Source organism: Rhinoderma darwinii, chromosome 3 (assembly GCF_050947455.1).
Source record: "Rhinoderma darwinii isolate aRhiDar2 chromosome 3, aRhiDar2.hap1, whole genome shotgun sequence".
Lineage (NCBI taxonomy): Eukaryota > Metazoa > Chordata > Amphibia > Anura > Rhinodermatidae > Rhinoderma > Rhinoderma darwinii.
In genome coordinates this window covers 84,651,775-84,669,089 of record NC_134689.1, presented here as the reverse complement: position 1 = coordinate 84,669,089, position 17,315 = coordinate 84,651,775, and positions in this window count along the sequence as shown.

Sequence of the window (17,315 nt, the reverse complement as noted above, 5' to 3'; positions counted from 1 at the left end):
GGATATTAACAGACACTCGATCTTCTTGATGAACAAAATACTATAGAAACCAGTTAGCCAAGTTTACTTGTGAGGCTGAATTCACACATTACGTAAATACTGCAGTTTTTCCGCTACGGAATAAATTGAGAAAAATATGCAGCATATTAAAGTAGAAGCAAAGTGGATGAGATTTGAACAAATCTCATCCAAACGCTGCGTAAATGCTGAGCGGAAAAAAACGCTCAGAAATTGAATTGTTTTCTTTAACCCCTTCCCGCCGCAGCCAAATTTGGACCAAATTACAGAGCCTCATTTTTAAAATCTGACATGTGTTACTATTTGTGGTAATAACTTCGGAATGCTTTTACCTATCCAAGCGATTCTGAGATTGTTTTCTCGTGACATATTGTACTTTATGTTAGTGAAAAAATTTGGTCAATAATTTCAATTTTTTTGGGTGAAAAACACCACAATTTTGAGAATATTTGCAAAAATGTGCATTTTTCTAAATTCAAATGTATTTGCTTGTAAGACAGATAGTAATACCACACAAAATAGTGACTAGTTAACATTTCCCATATGTCTACTTTATGTTTGCATCATTTTTGAACATCCTTTTATTTTTCTAGGACGTTACAAGGCTTATAAGTTTAGCAGCAATTTCTCACATTTTCAAGAAAATGGCAAAAGCCTATTTTTTTTAGGGAACAGTTCAGATCTAAAGTAGCTTTGAGGGATTATATATTAGGAACCCCCACACATCACCCAATTTTAAAAACTGCACCCATTAAAGTATTCAAAACAGCATTTAGAAAGTTTCTTAACCCTTTATGCGTTTCACAGGAATTAAAGCATAGTGGAAGGGAAATGTGCAAATATCATTTGTTTTTTTTGCAGAAATTCCTTTTTAATCCATTTTTCCTGTAATACTGAAGGTTTTTTTTTTACCAGAGAAACACAACTGAATATTTATTGCCCTGATTCTGCAGCCCCATAAGCAAAGGAGCACCTAGGATTTTTTAGCCTTACTTTTCTTAAATTATATTTCAGGCACCATGTCAGGTTAGAAGAGGTCTTGTGGTGCAAAAACAAAGGAAACCGCACAAAAGTGACTCCATTTTGGAAACTACACCCCTAAAGGAATTCATCTAGGGGTGTAGTGAGAATTTTGACTCCACAGGTATGTCATAGATTTCATTAGTATTGGGCAGTGAAAATGAAAAATTACATTATTTTCCAATAAGATGTAGCTTTACCTCAGCAAATGAGGAAAAGCACCCCCAACGTTTGTAAAGCAACTTCTCCACAGTACAGAAATACACAACATGTGGTCATAAACTGCTGTTTGGGCAAGTGGCAGGACTCAGAAGGGAAGGCACGCCATTTAGCTTTTAGAGTACAGATTTTGTTGGATTGATTTCTCTGCACCATGTCGCATTTGTAAAGCTCCTAAGGTACCAGTACAGTGGAAACCACCCAAAAGTGACTCCATTTGGGAAACTACACCCCTAGGGGAATTTATCTAGGGGTGTAGTGAGCTTTTTGACCCCACAGGTGTTTCATAGATTTCATTAGAATTGGGCAGTGAAAATGAAAAATTACATTTATTTCCTCTAAGACGTAGATTTAGGCCAAAATGTTTCATTTTCTCATCAAATAAAGGAGAAAAAGCACGTAACATTTGTAAAGCAACTTCTCCAGAGTACGTAAATACTCCATATGTGGTAATAAACTACTGTGTGAATACACATCAGGGCTCAGAAGGGAAGGAGCGCCATTTGGCTTTTGGAGAGCAGATTTTGCTGGATTGGTTTTTCTGCACCATGCCACATTTGCAAAGCCCCTTAGGTACCAGTACAGTGGAAACTACCCGAAGGTGACCCCATTTGGCAAACTACACCAATTGAGGAATTCATCTAGGGGTGAAGTGAGCATTTTTACCCCACAGGTGTCTCATAGATTTTATTAGAAATGGGCAGTGAAAATGAAAAATTACATTATTTTCCAATAAGACGTAACATTAGTTCAACATTTTTCATTTTCTCAACAAATAAAGAAGAAAAAGCACCCTAACATTTGTAAAACAACTTCTTCAGAGTAGGAAAATACCTCATATGTGGTCATAAACTGCTGTTTGGATAAATGACAGGATACAAGGGAAGGAGCACCATTTTGCAGTTGGAGCGCAGATTTTGCAGTATTGATTCCTGGGCGCCATGTTGCATTTACAAAGCCAGTGAGGTACCAGTACAGTAAGAACCCCTGAAATGTGACTCCATTTGGCTAGATTAATTCCCTTGAGGAATTAATCTAGGGGTGTAGTGAGCATTTCGACCACACAGGTTTTTGCTGAATTTATTAGAATTGGGATGTGAAAATAAAAAAATAGAAAAAAAAATATGGCAAAAAGATGTAGTACTAGCCCAAAATTTTTGCATTTTCAGAAGGACTTTAGGAGAAAAGCACCTCAACATTCGTAAAGCATTCTCTCCAGAGTAAGACAATACCCCACATGCGGTCATAAACTGCTATTTGGACACACAGCAAGGCTCTAAAGGGAAGGAGCGCCATTCAGTATTTGGATTGGAGATTTTGAAAGATTCGTTTTTTGACACCATGTTGCATTGAGCTATAGTACCAGTACAGTGGAACCCCTGAAAAATTACCACATTTTGGAAACATGATCCCTCAAAGAAGTTATCTAGGGGTGTATTGAGCATTTTGACCGCACAAGTGTTTTGCAAAAATGAGTTGCAGATTGAAAATTGCAGTTTTCCACAGATATGCCATTTCGGTGCCCAATGTGCTGTGCCCAGCTTGTACCACCGTAGATACACACCCCATAAATTGTTAAGCAGATTCTCCAGAATACATTAATACCCCATATGTGGTCATAAATTGCTGTTTGGGCACACTGCCAGGCTCAGTTGGACCACCATTTGGCTTTTGAAGCGCAGATTTTGCTTGGTTTTTTACTGGTATTTCAGCTTATAATGTGGGGACATATGTAAACTGGGCGGAGTATATTAGGGTATATGTAAGCTGGGCGGAGTGCATCAGGACATAATAGGATGATGTAATAATGGGGTGAATGAATAATCCATGGATTGGTACGCTTTGAACCAATCCTTTATGCACAGGCCGGGTTTATTGGGTATTATACAAAATATCTTCACTCCAGTATTGCCTAATCTTTGACTTCTTCACTAGCCCTATAAGCAGTACAAGGCCCTAAAGTTTCCTCATCTCCGCTGCATCTACGGGGTTCACGTGTGGGGTATAGCAAATGATGATGTGGGGTATTTAGTGAAATTCTACTGGACCTAAAAAATTAGTCTGGGCCGTCATGTAGCATCATTTTGCATCATTGCGTTCTGAGAGTTATAACGTGTTATTTTTCCGTTGACAGAGCTATGTGAGGGCTTGTTTTTTGTGGAACGAGCTGTAATTTTTATTGGTTCCGCTTTGGGGTACATGCGATTTTTTTTATTTTTTTTTTATCACTATTTATTAAAAAATTTTAGAGATGAGGAAACCAAAAAACAGCAATGCTAGCACGGTTTTGTTTTCATTTATTTTTTAAAGTGTTCACCGTGCAGTATAAACAACATGTTAACTGTATTCTGCGGGTCGATATGATTGCAGCGACACCAAATTGATATATTTTTTTTAAGTTTCACTACGTTCCCACAATAAAAATACTCTTTTCTAAAAAAAAAATCATGTTTTAATGTCGCCATTTTCTGACAGCCATAACTTTTTTATTTTTTAGTTGATAACGCCGCGGGAGGACTTGTTTTATGCGTGACAAACTGTAGTTTCTATTGGTACCATTCTGCGTTACTTGCAACTTTTTGATCACTTTTTATGAAATTTTTTTTGAGACCAGATGACCAAAATATAAAATGCTTTATTAAATCTTTTTACGGTGTTCACCGTGCAGTAAAAATAATGTGATATTTTTAGAGATCAGGCCGTTCCAAATGCGGCGATACCTTTTGTGTATAGTTTTTTTTCATGTTTTAATTTTTTTTCTAATTATAAAGCACTCGATCAGGCAAACAGGGCGATTTATTGTTTTTATTAGTTAAAACTTTTATTTATTTATTTTTCTTTATTTATTTTTTTACCTATTTCACTTTTTTTTTTACACTTACCTGAGGACTTGAAGATCTGGTCTTCTGATCCCCGGTACAATACACTGCACTACTTACGTGGTGCAATGTATTGTAACTGTCATTCTTCATCTGACAGTAAGCCTATTAGGTCTTGCCTCGGGCAGGACCTAATAGGCTTCCGTACCTGGGTAACCAGGAAGCCTAGCATCGGCTTCCTGGTTGCCATAGCAACCATCACCACCCGCGAACAATCACGGGGGGGGCGGAGGTACAGAGGTAGCCCCTCCCTCTGTCAACCACTTCAACGCGGCAGACGCCATTGACAACCGCTTTGAAGGGGTTAAATGGCAGCGATCGGCGGTAACTGCCATCACCGCCGTTGCAGCGGGATGTCAACTGTGTATTACAGCTGATAGCCGCTGAAGATGAAGTGCGCACAGCTGCTGTGCCCACTTCATCTACAGGGCGTGACTGTACGCCCTTGTGAAAAATACCTGAACAGATTCAACTCCTGTCATTGTTTTATAACGGAATTTAAAACAACTTCATTTGAAGTGGCAGATAAAGAAAAGCTCCCTCTCATCCCACTGACAGCCAGCAATAAGATCGCCGAGTGTCTGTCTTTTATGGCAGCCGAGGGCCTAATAAAGGCCCCCAGGTCTGCCTGTAGTGAATGCCTGCTAGGTCATGCCTCTGGCCTTTTTACACGGACAGGCATAATACACTGCAATACAGAAGTATTGCAGTGTATTATAAATGCGATCGGATAATCGAATAGTGAAGTCCTCTAGTGGGACTAGTAAAAAAGTTTAAAAAAGTTTTAAAAATGAAAAACCCACTTTTCCTCCTTACAAGCTGATTTATTATTAAAAAACTAAAAAGTTACACATATTTGGTATTGCCACGTCCGTAACGACCCCAACTATAAACTTATTACATTATTTAGCCTGCATGGTGAACGTCGTAAAAAATAAAATAAAAAAACCTGCAAAAATTGCTGTTTTCTTTAAATGTAGCCTTAATACAAATGTGATAAAAAGTGATCAAAAAGTCGCATCTAATCCAAAATGGTACCGATAAAAACTACAAGTCGTCCCTCTAAAAAACAACCCTCATACAACTGTATCAGCAAAAAAATATAAAAGTTATGGCTCTTCAAATATGGAGACGCAAAAACAAATAATTTTGAAAAAAGTGTTTTCACTGTGTAAAAGTAGTAAAACATACAAAATCTATATAAATTTGGTATCGCTGCAATCGCAACAACCCGCTGAATAAATTTATTGTGTTATTTATACCACACGGTAAACGGCGTAAATTTAGGACTCAAAATAGTATGACAAAATTGCAGTTTTTTTTCTATTCCCCCCCCCAGAAAAAAATTAATAAAAGTTAATCAATAAATTCTATGTACTCCAAAATGGTGCTAATAAAAATTACAACTTGTCCCGCAAAAAACAAGACCTTATACAGCTATGTTGACGCAAAAATAAAAAAGTTATAGCTGTTTGAATGAGACGATGGAAAAACGTAAAAAATGGCTTGGTCATTAAGGTCTAAAATAGGCTGTCACTAAGGGGTTAAAGAGAAGCCATCAGTATGACAGAACTCTTTAACCGCTTCCCGACCGCCCACTGTATATTCACGTCGGCATTTGCTGGGCTCTGTGCAGTGCCGACGTGAATTCACGGTGGGTGTTAAAAGCGCAATCTGGGTGTCTCAGAGTAGCGCTGACACCTGTATCGCGCTGTTAACCCCTGCCTCTGGTCCCGGAGACATGACCGGGACCTAATTGGTTCAGGTCCGGGTCATGTGATCGCAGGGAAAGCTTGTTGTAGCAACGAACTGGAAAGTTTGTTACTACAACAAACTGGAAAGTTTGTTGCTACAACAAACTTTCCCGGGGACCGATTGCGGGTGCTGCAGTCGGTTATAAGGTAGAACCAGAGGCCATACAATGGCCCCCGGGTCTGCCATGCACAGCAGCCTATGAGAACCAGCCGGAGGCCGGTCCTCATAAGCTTCCTGTCAGTGTGACTCTCAGGCTGGGTTCACACGACCTATTTTCAGGCGTAAACGAGGCGTATTATGCCTCAATTTACGCCTGAAAATACGGCTACAATACGTCGGCAAACATCTGCCCATTCATTTGAATGGGTTTGCCGACGTACTGTGCCGACGACCAGTAATTTACGCGTCGTCGTTTGACAGCTGTGAAACGACGACGCGTAAAATGACTGCCTCGTCAAAGAAGTGCAGGACACTTCTTTGAAACGTAATTTGAGCCGTTTTTCATTGAAGTCAATGAAGAACAGCTCAAGATTACGGGCGTCAAAGACGCCTCGAAAAATGCGAGGAGGAGCTTTTACGTCTGAAAACAGTCTGTAATTTCAGACGTAAAAGCCAGCTAGCGTGTGCACATACCCTCAGCGTCACACTGACAGTTTATAATACGTTACACTACCTAGGTAGTGTAATGTATTATAGCAGCGATCAGTGCTGCCAGTCTTCAAGTAAAACAAGTAAAAAATAAAGTAATAAAAAATGTTTTATAAAAGTGTAAAAACAAGTTATAAAAGTTACAAAAACAAAAAATGCTTTTTTTCCTATAATAAGTCTTTTATTATAGGAAAAAAATGAAAATGTTAAAAAAAGTACACATATTTGGTATCACCGCGTTCATAACGACCCAAACTATAAAACTATAATATTATTTTTCCCGCACAGTGAACAGCGCAAAAAAAATAATTAAAAAACAATGTCAGAATCACTATTTTTTTTGGTCATCAAACCTCCAAAAATATAGAATAAAAATTTATCAAAAAGTCGCATGTACCCTAAAAACAACAACCCGTCCCGCAAAAAGCAAGGCCTTACACAGCTTTTTTGACTGAAAAATAAAAAAGTTATGGCTCTCAGAATATGGTGACACAAAAAATAAATAATTTTATCGAAAAGTGATTTTATTGCGCAAATGCCACAAAACATAAAAAAACTATATACATCTGGTATCGCCGTAATTGTACCGACCCGCAGAATAAAGTAAAATGTAATTTATAGCGCACGGTGAAAAGTGTAAAAAAAAAAAAAGACAAGAAACATTGTCAGAATTGGCTTTTTTGTCACTTTGCTTGCCAAAAAAATCTAATAAAAAGTGATAAAAAGAATCACATGTACCCTAAAATGGTACCAATGAAAACTACAGATTGTCCCGCAACAAATAAGTCCTCGCACGGCTCCGGTGAAGAAAAAATAAAAAAAGTTCTGGCTCTCAGAATATAGCGACAGAAATTGTGCAGAGTCCAAAAGCTGATAAGATCGGGCGCCATTTATCAGTGCGACATTGGCCACATATCTGCAGATTATTATTTATTTACCGAATTATTATACCCTCTTATTATGTCCTGATGTACTCTGCCAAATTTACACATACCCCCACATCATAAACTGAAATACCAGCAAAACCCCAAACAGAACAGTTATCAAGCAAACTCTGCGCTCCAAAAGCCAAATGGCGCTCCCTCCCTTCTGAGCCCCACAGATACTTTGAGGGGTGCAGTTTTTAATATGGGGTGATTTATGGGGTCTATCTAGTACATAAGGCCCTCAAAGCCGCTTTAGAACTGAACTGGTCCCTGTAAAAATCGCCTTTTGAAATTTTCTTGAAAATGTGAGAAATTGCTGGTAAAGTACTAAGCCTTGTAATGTCCTAGAAAAATAAAATAATGTTAAAAAAAACTATGCAAATATAAAGTAGACATATGGAATATGTGAAATAGTAACTATTTGTTGTGGTATTACTATCTGTTTTACAAGCAGATACATTAAAAATTAGAAAAATCATAATTTTTGCAAATTTTCTCTGCATTTTGTTTTTTTTCACAATTAAGCAATGAATTTATTGACCAAATTTTTCCACTAATATAAAGTACAAAATGTCACGAGAAAACAATCTCAGAATCGATTAGATAGGCAAAAGCATTCCGGAGTTATTACCACATAAAGTAGCACATGTCAGATTTGAAAAATGGGGCTGGTCCTGAAGGCTTCATAAGACTTAATAAACAGTTTGCTAAAATAAAATGCAACACATTTGTTAGGAGCTGAATGTCGCTTAACACTTTCAGGACCAAGGGTCATCGATGCCTCAATGACCAGTCCCATTTTTTCAAATCTGACATGCGTAATTTTATGTGGTAATAACTCTGTAATGCTTTTGCCTATCCAAGCGATTCAGAGGTTGTTTTCTCATGACATATTGTACTTTATGTTAGTGGAAAAATGTGGTCAATAAATTCATAGCTTATTTGTGAAAAACACCAAAATGTCAAGAAAATGTGCAAAAATTATAATTTTTCTAATTTTAAATGTAATCTACTTGTAAAACAGATAGTAATACCACACAAAATTGTTGCTAATTAACATCCCCCATGTGTCTATTTTATATTTGCATTGTTTTTTGAACATTATTTTATTTTTCTAGGACGTTACAAGGCTTAGAACTTTAGCAGCAATTTCTCACATTTTCAAGAGAATTTCAGAAGGCTATTTTGTTAAGGACCAGTTAAGTTCTGAAGTGGCTTTGAGGGCCTTATGTACTGGATAGACCCAATAAATCACCCCATTTTAAAAACTGCACCCCTCAAAGTATGCAAAACAGCATTCAGAAATTTTATTAACCCTTTAGGCGTTTCACAGGAATTCAAGCAAAGTCGAGGTGAAATTTACAAATTTCATTTTTTTTGCCGAAATTCATTTGTAATACATTTCTCTCTGTAAAACAGAAGGTTTTACCAGAGAAATGCAACTCAATATTTATTGCCCAGATTCTGCAGTTTTTAGAAATATCCCACATGTGGTTCTAGTGTGATAATGGACTGAAGCACCGGCCTCAGAAGCAAAGGAGCACCTAGAGGATTTTGGGGTCTCCTTTTTATGAGAATATATTTTAGTGCCAAAACAGTGGAATCTCCCCAAAAGTGGTTTTGGAAACTACACACCTCAAGGAATTTATCTATGGCTATAGTTAGCATCTTGACCCAACTGGTCTTTTGCTATATCTATTGGAATATGTCGGTGAAAATGAAAATCTACTTTTTTTCTGAAAAAATATAAAAATATGTAATTTTTACAAGGAATAAGGAATAAAAAGCACCACAAAACATGTAAAGATATTTCTCATGATTACAGCAATACCCCATATGTGGTAATAAATGGCTGTTTGGACCCACAGCAGAGCTCAGAAGGGAAGGAGCGCCATTTGGCTTTTGGAGCGCAGATTTTGCTTGGTAATAGTTCTGTTTGGGGTTTTTCTGGTATTTCAGTTTATAATGTGGTGGCATATGTAAGCTGGGCAAAGTACATCAGGGCATAATAAGAGGGTATAATAATGGGGTAAATAAATAATTCATAGATGTGTGGCCGGTGTCGCACTGATAAGTGGTGCCCAATCTTATCCGCTTTTGGACACTGCACAATTTCTGTCGCTATAATCTAAACACCAGAACTTTTTTTTATTTTTTTCTCCACTGCAGCTGTGTGAGGGCTTATTTGCTACGTTACAATCTGTAGTTTTCATTGGTACCATTTTAGGGTACATGTGATTTTTCGATCACTTTTTATTAGATTTTTCTGGCAAGCAAAGTGACAAAAAAACATAACTTTTGACAATGTTTTTTGTCCTTTTCTTTTTTTACAGTAATCACTGTGTGCTATAAATGACATTTTACTTTATTCTGCAGGTCGGTATGATTACGGCGATACCATATGTATATATTTTTTTTTTAATGTTTTGTGGTGTTTGTGTAATAAAATCACTTTTCTATAAAATCATTTCTTTTTTGTGTCAACATATTCTGAGAGCCATCATTTTTTTTATTTTTCAGTAAAAATAAAGCTGTGTAAGGGCTTGTTTTTTGCGGGACGGGTTGTAGTTTTTATTGGTATTATTTTGGGGTACATGCAAATTTTTTATCACTTTTTATTCTATATTTTGGGAGGGGTGATGACCAAAAAAATAGTGATGCTAGTATTGTTTTTTAATTATTTTTTGCGGTGTTCACCGTGCGGGACAAATAATAATATCGTTTATAGTTGGAATCGTTATGAACGCGGTGATACCAAATATGTGTACGTTTTTAAAGTTTTATTTTTTTTTCCTATAATAAAAGGCTTATTACAGGAAAAAAAATATTTTTTGTTTTTGTAACTTATAACATCTTTTTACACTTTTATAAAACATTTTTATTACTTTTTTTTTTTTACTTGAAGACCTGCAGCACTGATGGCTGCTATAATACATTACACTACCTAGGTAGTGTAACGTGTTATAAACTGTCGGTGTGACGTTGACAGTCACACTGACAGGAAGCCTATGAGGACCAACTGGTCCTCAGACTTCCGTGAATGGCAGACTGGAGGCTGTTGTATTGCCTCCGGTTTTGCCATGCAACCGACGGCAGCACCCCCAATCGGTCCTCGGGAATGTTTGTTGTAGCAACTTTCCCTGCAATCACATGATCGGGACCTGAACCAATTAGGTCCCAATCATGTCTCCGGGACCAGAGGCAGGGGTTAACAGCGCAATCCGGGTGTCAGCATTACTCTGAGACACCCGGATTGCACTTTTAACACCCACTGTGAATTCACGTCGGCGCTGCACAGAGCCCAGCAAGTGCCGACGTGAATTTACTGTGGGCGGTCAGGAAGCATTTAAAAATGGTGATCATATTCTCTGTAGCCGAACCAATCGGAGCCGGGGACACAGACGCAGCCGGTGTCTGAGCGCTTTTCACAGCGCTATGTCGACTGGAACAGAGATCTGTATATTCACGCCCTGGCAGCACGGGCTATGTGCGAAAAGGACGTGAATCTACAGATTGTTGGCATGAAAAGGTTAATAAGCGTGTCAATCGCGGTTGCAATGCCTGTTTGCCCTCCCTCCGATCAGGCGTATCCACAAGAGGCTGTCAATCTTACACTGTTCTAGCCCCTTGTGGTCATGTGATCGATGATGGACCGACAAAGACTGAAGGGGGAGGACTCCCACAGTCACAAGGCAGTGTGTTGATGCATCGCAGTACAGGAAGAAATTGCAGTAATTCCTGTACCCGGTGTCACGATCTGTGGGTATGTGGACCCACTAGGCCACACCGCTGTAGTGGGGAGGCAGCTGGCCAAGCAACAGAGTACCCAATAATACAAAGTCCAGCACAAGGGTACCTGTATAGTTCAGACAATCGCAGTGGCTAGGCACAGATGGCACTTCAGACGGCAGATGAGGCAAAGCGTGGCTAATGACACCAGGTGTGGTGTAAAACAGTAGGCGTGACCAGACGCACAACACGACTCCAACTTCTAAGGCACAGAAACAATGGTGTCACGGGATACAGGATACAGGTATCAGGTACAGGAACACTGGGAACAGGATAACTCTAAGGGACCATTTGCAAGACCAACACAGGTAAACACAACAACGCTAGAAAATGAATGAAGGGGCAGGGCCCTTCTTATATTCCAGGGTGGTCATGGGTTAATTGGTAATCATTTTCATGTGCACGCGCTGGCCCTTTAAGGCCTGGCATGAGCGTGCGCGCGCACCCTACGGGACACAGCCGAACGGAGCGGAAGTGAGCGCTGGCTTCTCCTGGGGAGGAGATGCGGCCCAGCGCTCACTGATCCATGGCTGCAGCCGTCGGGGAGTGAGTAATCCCGACGGTCCGCGGCCATGGGCACTACACCCGTGACTGCAAAGAACAGAGGATTGGCTCATATGTCATAAAATATTTAGTAAATAGTTATTTATTTTGGTATAAATATAACGCTGAATGGTTTTATACCACCGGAAAACCCCCTTAACTTCTTACTGACCGGCGTATATTTTTTTTTTACGTTAGCCGCTAGGGGAAGTTCATCTGAAGCACTGCCTTTTCACGTCGGCGCTTCAGAAGAAGTTTTCCCGCATTGCTCCTGAAGCCTGGGCTGTTGCTAACAGCAGTGGTCTCTGATTATGTTTAACCCCTCAGATGCGGCGTTCAATAGCGAGCGCCGCATCTGAGCAGTTTTAGAGGGAGGGGGCTCCCTCTCTCACCTCACAGTCATCCCGCAAAGAAATTGCTGGCTGCGGATTGTTTCTATGGTGGCAGCCTGGGGACCTAACAAAGGCCCACAGGTCTGCCTTTAGTAAATGCCTATTAGGCCATGTCAGAGGCATGGTCCAACAGATGCCTGTCAGTTTTACAATACAGAAGTACTGCAGTGTACTATAAAAGCAATCAAAAGATCGCACAGTAAAGTCCCCTTATGAGACTAAAAAAAGTTTAAAAAAAGTTTAATAAAGTTTACAATAAATAAAATTCCCAAGTAAATAACAAATTAAAAACTCACTTTTTCCCCTTACAAAATACTTTATTATGAAATAAAGTGAAAAGTTACACATATTTGGTATCACCGCGTCCGTAATGACCCCAGCTATAAAACGATTGCATTATTTAACCCACACAGTGAATGCCGTAAAAAAACTAAAATAAAAAAAACAATGCTCAATTGCTGTTTTCTGTTTATCTTGTGTTAATAAAAAGTGATCAAAAGGTCGCATCTACTCCAAAATGGTACCAATAAAAAATACAACTCGTCCCATAACAAACAAATCCTCATACAGCTGCATTGGCGGAAAAATAAAACAAGTTATGGCTCTTAAAATATGATAAAAATACACGAAATCAATTAGTTTAGACTCTATTTGACTGTGTAAAAGTAGTAAAACATAAAAAAAAACTATTCATTTGGTATTGCCACCATCGTAACGACCCAATAAAGAAATTTATTATGTTATTTATACCACACGGTAAACGGCATAAATTTAATACACAAAAAAATCTCCGTTTTTTTTCATATTACCCCAACAAAAAAGTTAATAAAAGTTAATCAATAAATTATAAGTACCCCAAAATAGTGCTATTAAAAAAAAAACTTGTCTCACAAAAAACATGTCCTTATACAGCTATGTCGATGGAAAACGAAAAAAGTTATAGCTCTTTGAATGCAACAATGTAAAAAATTGCTTGGTCATTAACCCCTTAAGGACACGGACAATTTTGGCCTTGAGAACAGAACTATTTTTTTATATTTCCCTCTTTGCATCCCGAAGCTTAGAACTTTTTTATTTGTGCAACGTATTTGTATGAAACTTTGTTTTTTGCGGGACAAGTTGTGCTTTATGTAGGTACCATTTTTTGGTACAAATACATTATCGTTTAATTTCTATAAATTTTTATTTTGGTGAAAATGCAGAAAAAAAGCAGTTCCGCTGCAGTTTTAATATTTTTTTTTTACACCCTACACCAATCATTATAAATAATGTTATACATTTATTGTTTAGGCTGTTACGGTCATGGCGATACCAAATATAACTTCATGTTTTGGGACGTATACTTTAAAAAGTTTATTTATTGTAAAAATTGTATATTTCTGTTTATTTTTTATTTAACATTAAAAAAAGTTTTCACATTGATTAAACTTTTTTTAAAATCCCATAAAGGGATTTTTCATTTTTCTTTTTTAACTGTAATGTACTGGCATATAGCTATATGCCAGAACATTAGCCTGTGTACTGATAATAATAATAATGCACAGATGTGACCGGTGTCGCACCGACAAATGGTGCCCGATCTTATCTGCTTTTGAAACACTGCATATTTTGTTCCGCCATATTCTGAGAGCCATAACTTTTTTATTTTTTCTCCCACGAAGCTGTATTAGAACTTATTTGTTGCGAGACAATCTGTAGTTTTCATTGGCACAATTTTGGGGTACATGTGTTTTTTTTTTATCGTTTCTTATTCCATTTTTTGGCAAGCAAGGGGACCAAGTACCAGCAATTCCGATAAGGTTTTTTATTCTTTTTTTTTTACAGTGTTCACAGTGCACTATAAATGAAAATTGTACTTTATTCTGCGGGTCGATACGATTACGGCGATACCATATGTATATCGTTTTTATAAGTTTTGCAGCGTTTGCACAATGTTATTTGCAGGATGTGTTGTAGTTTGTATTGGTTCAATTTTGGGGTACATGCGACTACTTGATCACTTTTTATTCAATATTTTGGGAGGGATGGTGACCAAAAAATAGAAATTCTGGCATTGTTTTTTATTTTTATTTGTTGTGTAGTGTTCACGATACGGGCAAAATAAGGCTGGGTTCACACGTGGCGGAATTTCACTTAAATTCCGCTGCGGACACTCCGCAGCGTTAATCCGCAGCGGTGCCGTTTGTCCATTGACTTTCACTTTAATTTAGCTGTGTTCGTTTAGACGATGCGTAAAATTCCGCTGCGGAGCATAGGCTGCGGAGCGGAATGTGGTGTCCGCAGCATGCTCTGTCTGTTGCGGACCAGTGGCGGACTGGTTGCGGACTCATTGCGGAAGTTCTCCATTCACTTCAATGGAGATTCTAAATTCCGCAATGAAGTCCGCAGATGTTATGTGTGGTGCGGATTTCGTGTCTGGTGCGGTGCGTATTTCCTGCCGGAGCAGGATATGACATCATCATTCAGCATAGAAAAGGAAGACGCCATTTTCGGCTTGCAGCCTGCCAGGGATTTTTGAAAAAGTAAAGTGACAACTCTGAACCCAGGCTGCAATGTCCAGGTATAGACGAATGGACATGGAGGTTTCGTCCCTCATAAATCTGGTAAGTACATGTATATGTTTGAGTCATGTTGTTTCAAGATGTCTACTATGTATGGATTAACACTAGCAGCACCTGCAGAATGTCCATATTCTAAGGCAGATCACCATGTAACAGCTCCACCGTGATTCCAGAGTACCAAGCAAACTGCAATATGCCCTGTTTTTTGTTTTTTATAGGTGCATAGTAGGCCCGAAATATGGGACACCTCTATAGCTGCCTATAGCGACCGCAACGCCCGTGACGAGGGATGGACGTTCGTGTGCCGCGGTCTGTACCCCGAGTGGGACGGGATGCTGGAGAGGGAGCAGGGAGTGATTGGTAAGTTTGCATTTAGTTTGTAATGCAGAGAGGTAAAAACACTGTTTGCAATGGTTGTTTCGCATCATTAGCATGCTTCCAAAAATCTGCACTATTTTCCTTTCCTGCCTTGCTAAACCATACCCCAACTTTTGGCATGTCACTATGGCACGTGCGCAGTTGCTGATCACTTTTTTCCCGACTGTAAGGGTATGTGCACATGGCCTATTGACGGCACTAAATCCTGCGTTACACACTCCATTTAACAACATCAAGTACCTTTTGCAAGCGTGGACAACCATATGCACATTTAAATGCATGGGCAGATGTTTGCCAGCGTATTGGCGGCGTCGTGGCATGCGGCGTAAAATAGGCGTGAAATGCCTATTTTTGGCATGGCAAGAGGTCGTGGGAACCCAGCCATAGCCATAGCTGCTGGCTACTCAAGTTCTGCCCCAATGATGTGGTTGCATTGATGATATCTCCTCACGACAGGCCAGAGGAAGCGATTGATCTGTATACACCTGACTTCATCCCCTATGCCCTAATTTTAAAAACATCCTTCCTTTTCCAGAAAATGATGTGCGCAATAGGTGGAGGACAGTACGCGACCGCTTCCGCAAACAGGTCTCAAAAACACCTGCAAGTGTCTCCTCTCCTTCACGGGGCCCAGCGATAGCCCACTACGAAGAACTGGCTTTCCTGATTCCGTGCAGGGAGCTACGAAGGTAAGTCTCTATTCGCACACACACCTGGGTTAAAAGGGAGCGCATGAACCATGTGATTCAAAACTAACGGAATGCCATTTCTATTCAGTGCCGATTACATTCCACATGTTTGTTTTCCTTTTGCCAGTGTTGTCACGAAAATGTCCCTTGACCGTACACATTATCACATATCACTCTGTGTTGCTTATGTAACTCATTCTCTTCATGACGAGAATGCGTCTTTAGTTTCCCCCCCCCCAAGATTGGTGTCAGATCGTGTGTGTGTAGAATGGCAAAAGGATATGTTAACGAGATTAGCGACTGACAAACTGTCCGAGAAATGTCTTCTGAATCCCCAAAGTCAATGAGCGTTTTTTTCCCTGCAGAACTCACGGGAATGTACCACCCCGGATGCCACAAGGGAGTGCACGTGGCCAGGTGCAGCAGCAGCCCGTGGCAGGCTCGTCAGCAAATGTGGCTGAGGAAGATGCGCCCTACCAGGCAACCCCGGCCCCAGCAACTCCTCGTGGCGACACCTCTCCAGCCCCCACGGCAGGAACTTCCCGACCGCGCCAAAGAGTGGGTGGCCGAAAGCGCGTGACACCAGCGGAACCAAGCGACACGGTAGAGGGCCAAGCCTTACGCATGATTCGGAGGGTGGAGGCCGAAGACGAATATCACAGTTTCGGGAATGCCGTTGGTGGCCGCTGTCGCGGGATGGAAACTACATATATGACGTGTGTCTTCGCGCAGGCTGATATCTTTGAGGCCCCCCAGCCCCTACCCGATGTGGGAGATCTAATTTTCCATATGCGCACATTAACTGGCCGTAGGGCTGACCCGTCTGCCGCTGTGCCGCACGCCCCACCTCCTGCCTCTGCACCCTCCCTGCAGCCCGATCCCTATTTTTCCCCCTGGACTCATGGACATCCCTCTGGTTCCACTTTCCGCCCATACCCCAATGTCCCAAACCCTTTGCCCACCCCATACTCGTCCACTCTCCCACCTCTTCATATTCATCCTCCCACCTCTGCGGCATACATGCCTCCTACCTCGGCCTCCTCCTCTGCCCCCTCCTCGCATCCCCAATTAAGCCCCCCTCGCTTCCACATCTTGTAGTAGGTTTGTGTTTTTGGTTGGTCGCTATTGTACCAGGGATTGAATGTATGGCGTATATAGTTGTGATATGTATACGTTCCATAAAAGTTCCGTTCAATTGATGACTCTGACTTGTGTATTTGTTGTTTTTGATGTGAGGAGGCCAAAATGTGGAAGGGCATCAAGGGGACGATACAGATTGTTCACGGTGTGGGCGTTTTCATGTAGGAAATACTGTGTGGTTTGATATGCTATGGTGTGCTCAACCAAGAAAGGCAACCTATACATCATACTCCCTATTCAGACATGTGATTACTCAAATACACACACTTAGGCAAAATCCAAGTAATAGTGCATTATTTTATTTCAAAGGAAGCACATCCAACACACAATTTTCCATTCCATAGGAGGATCATTGACA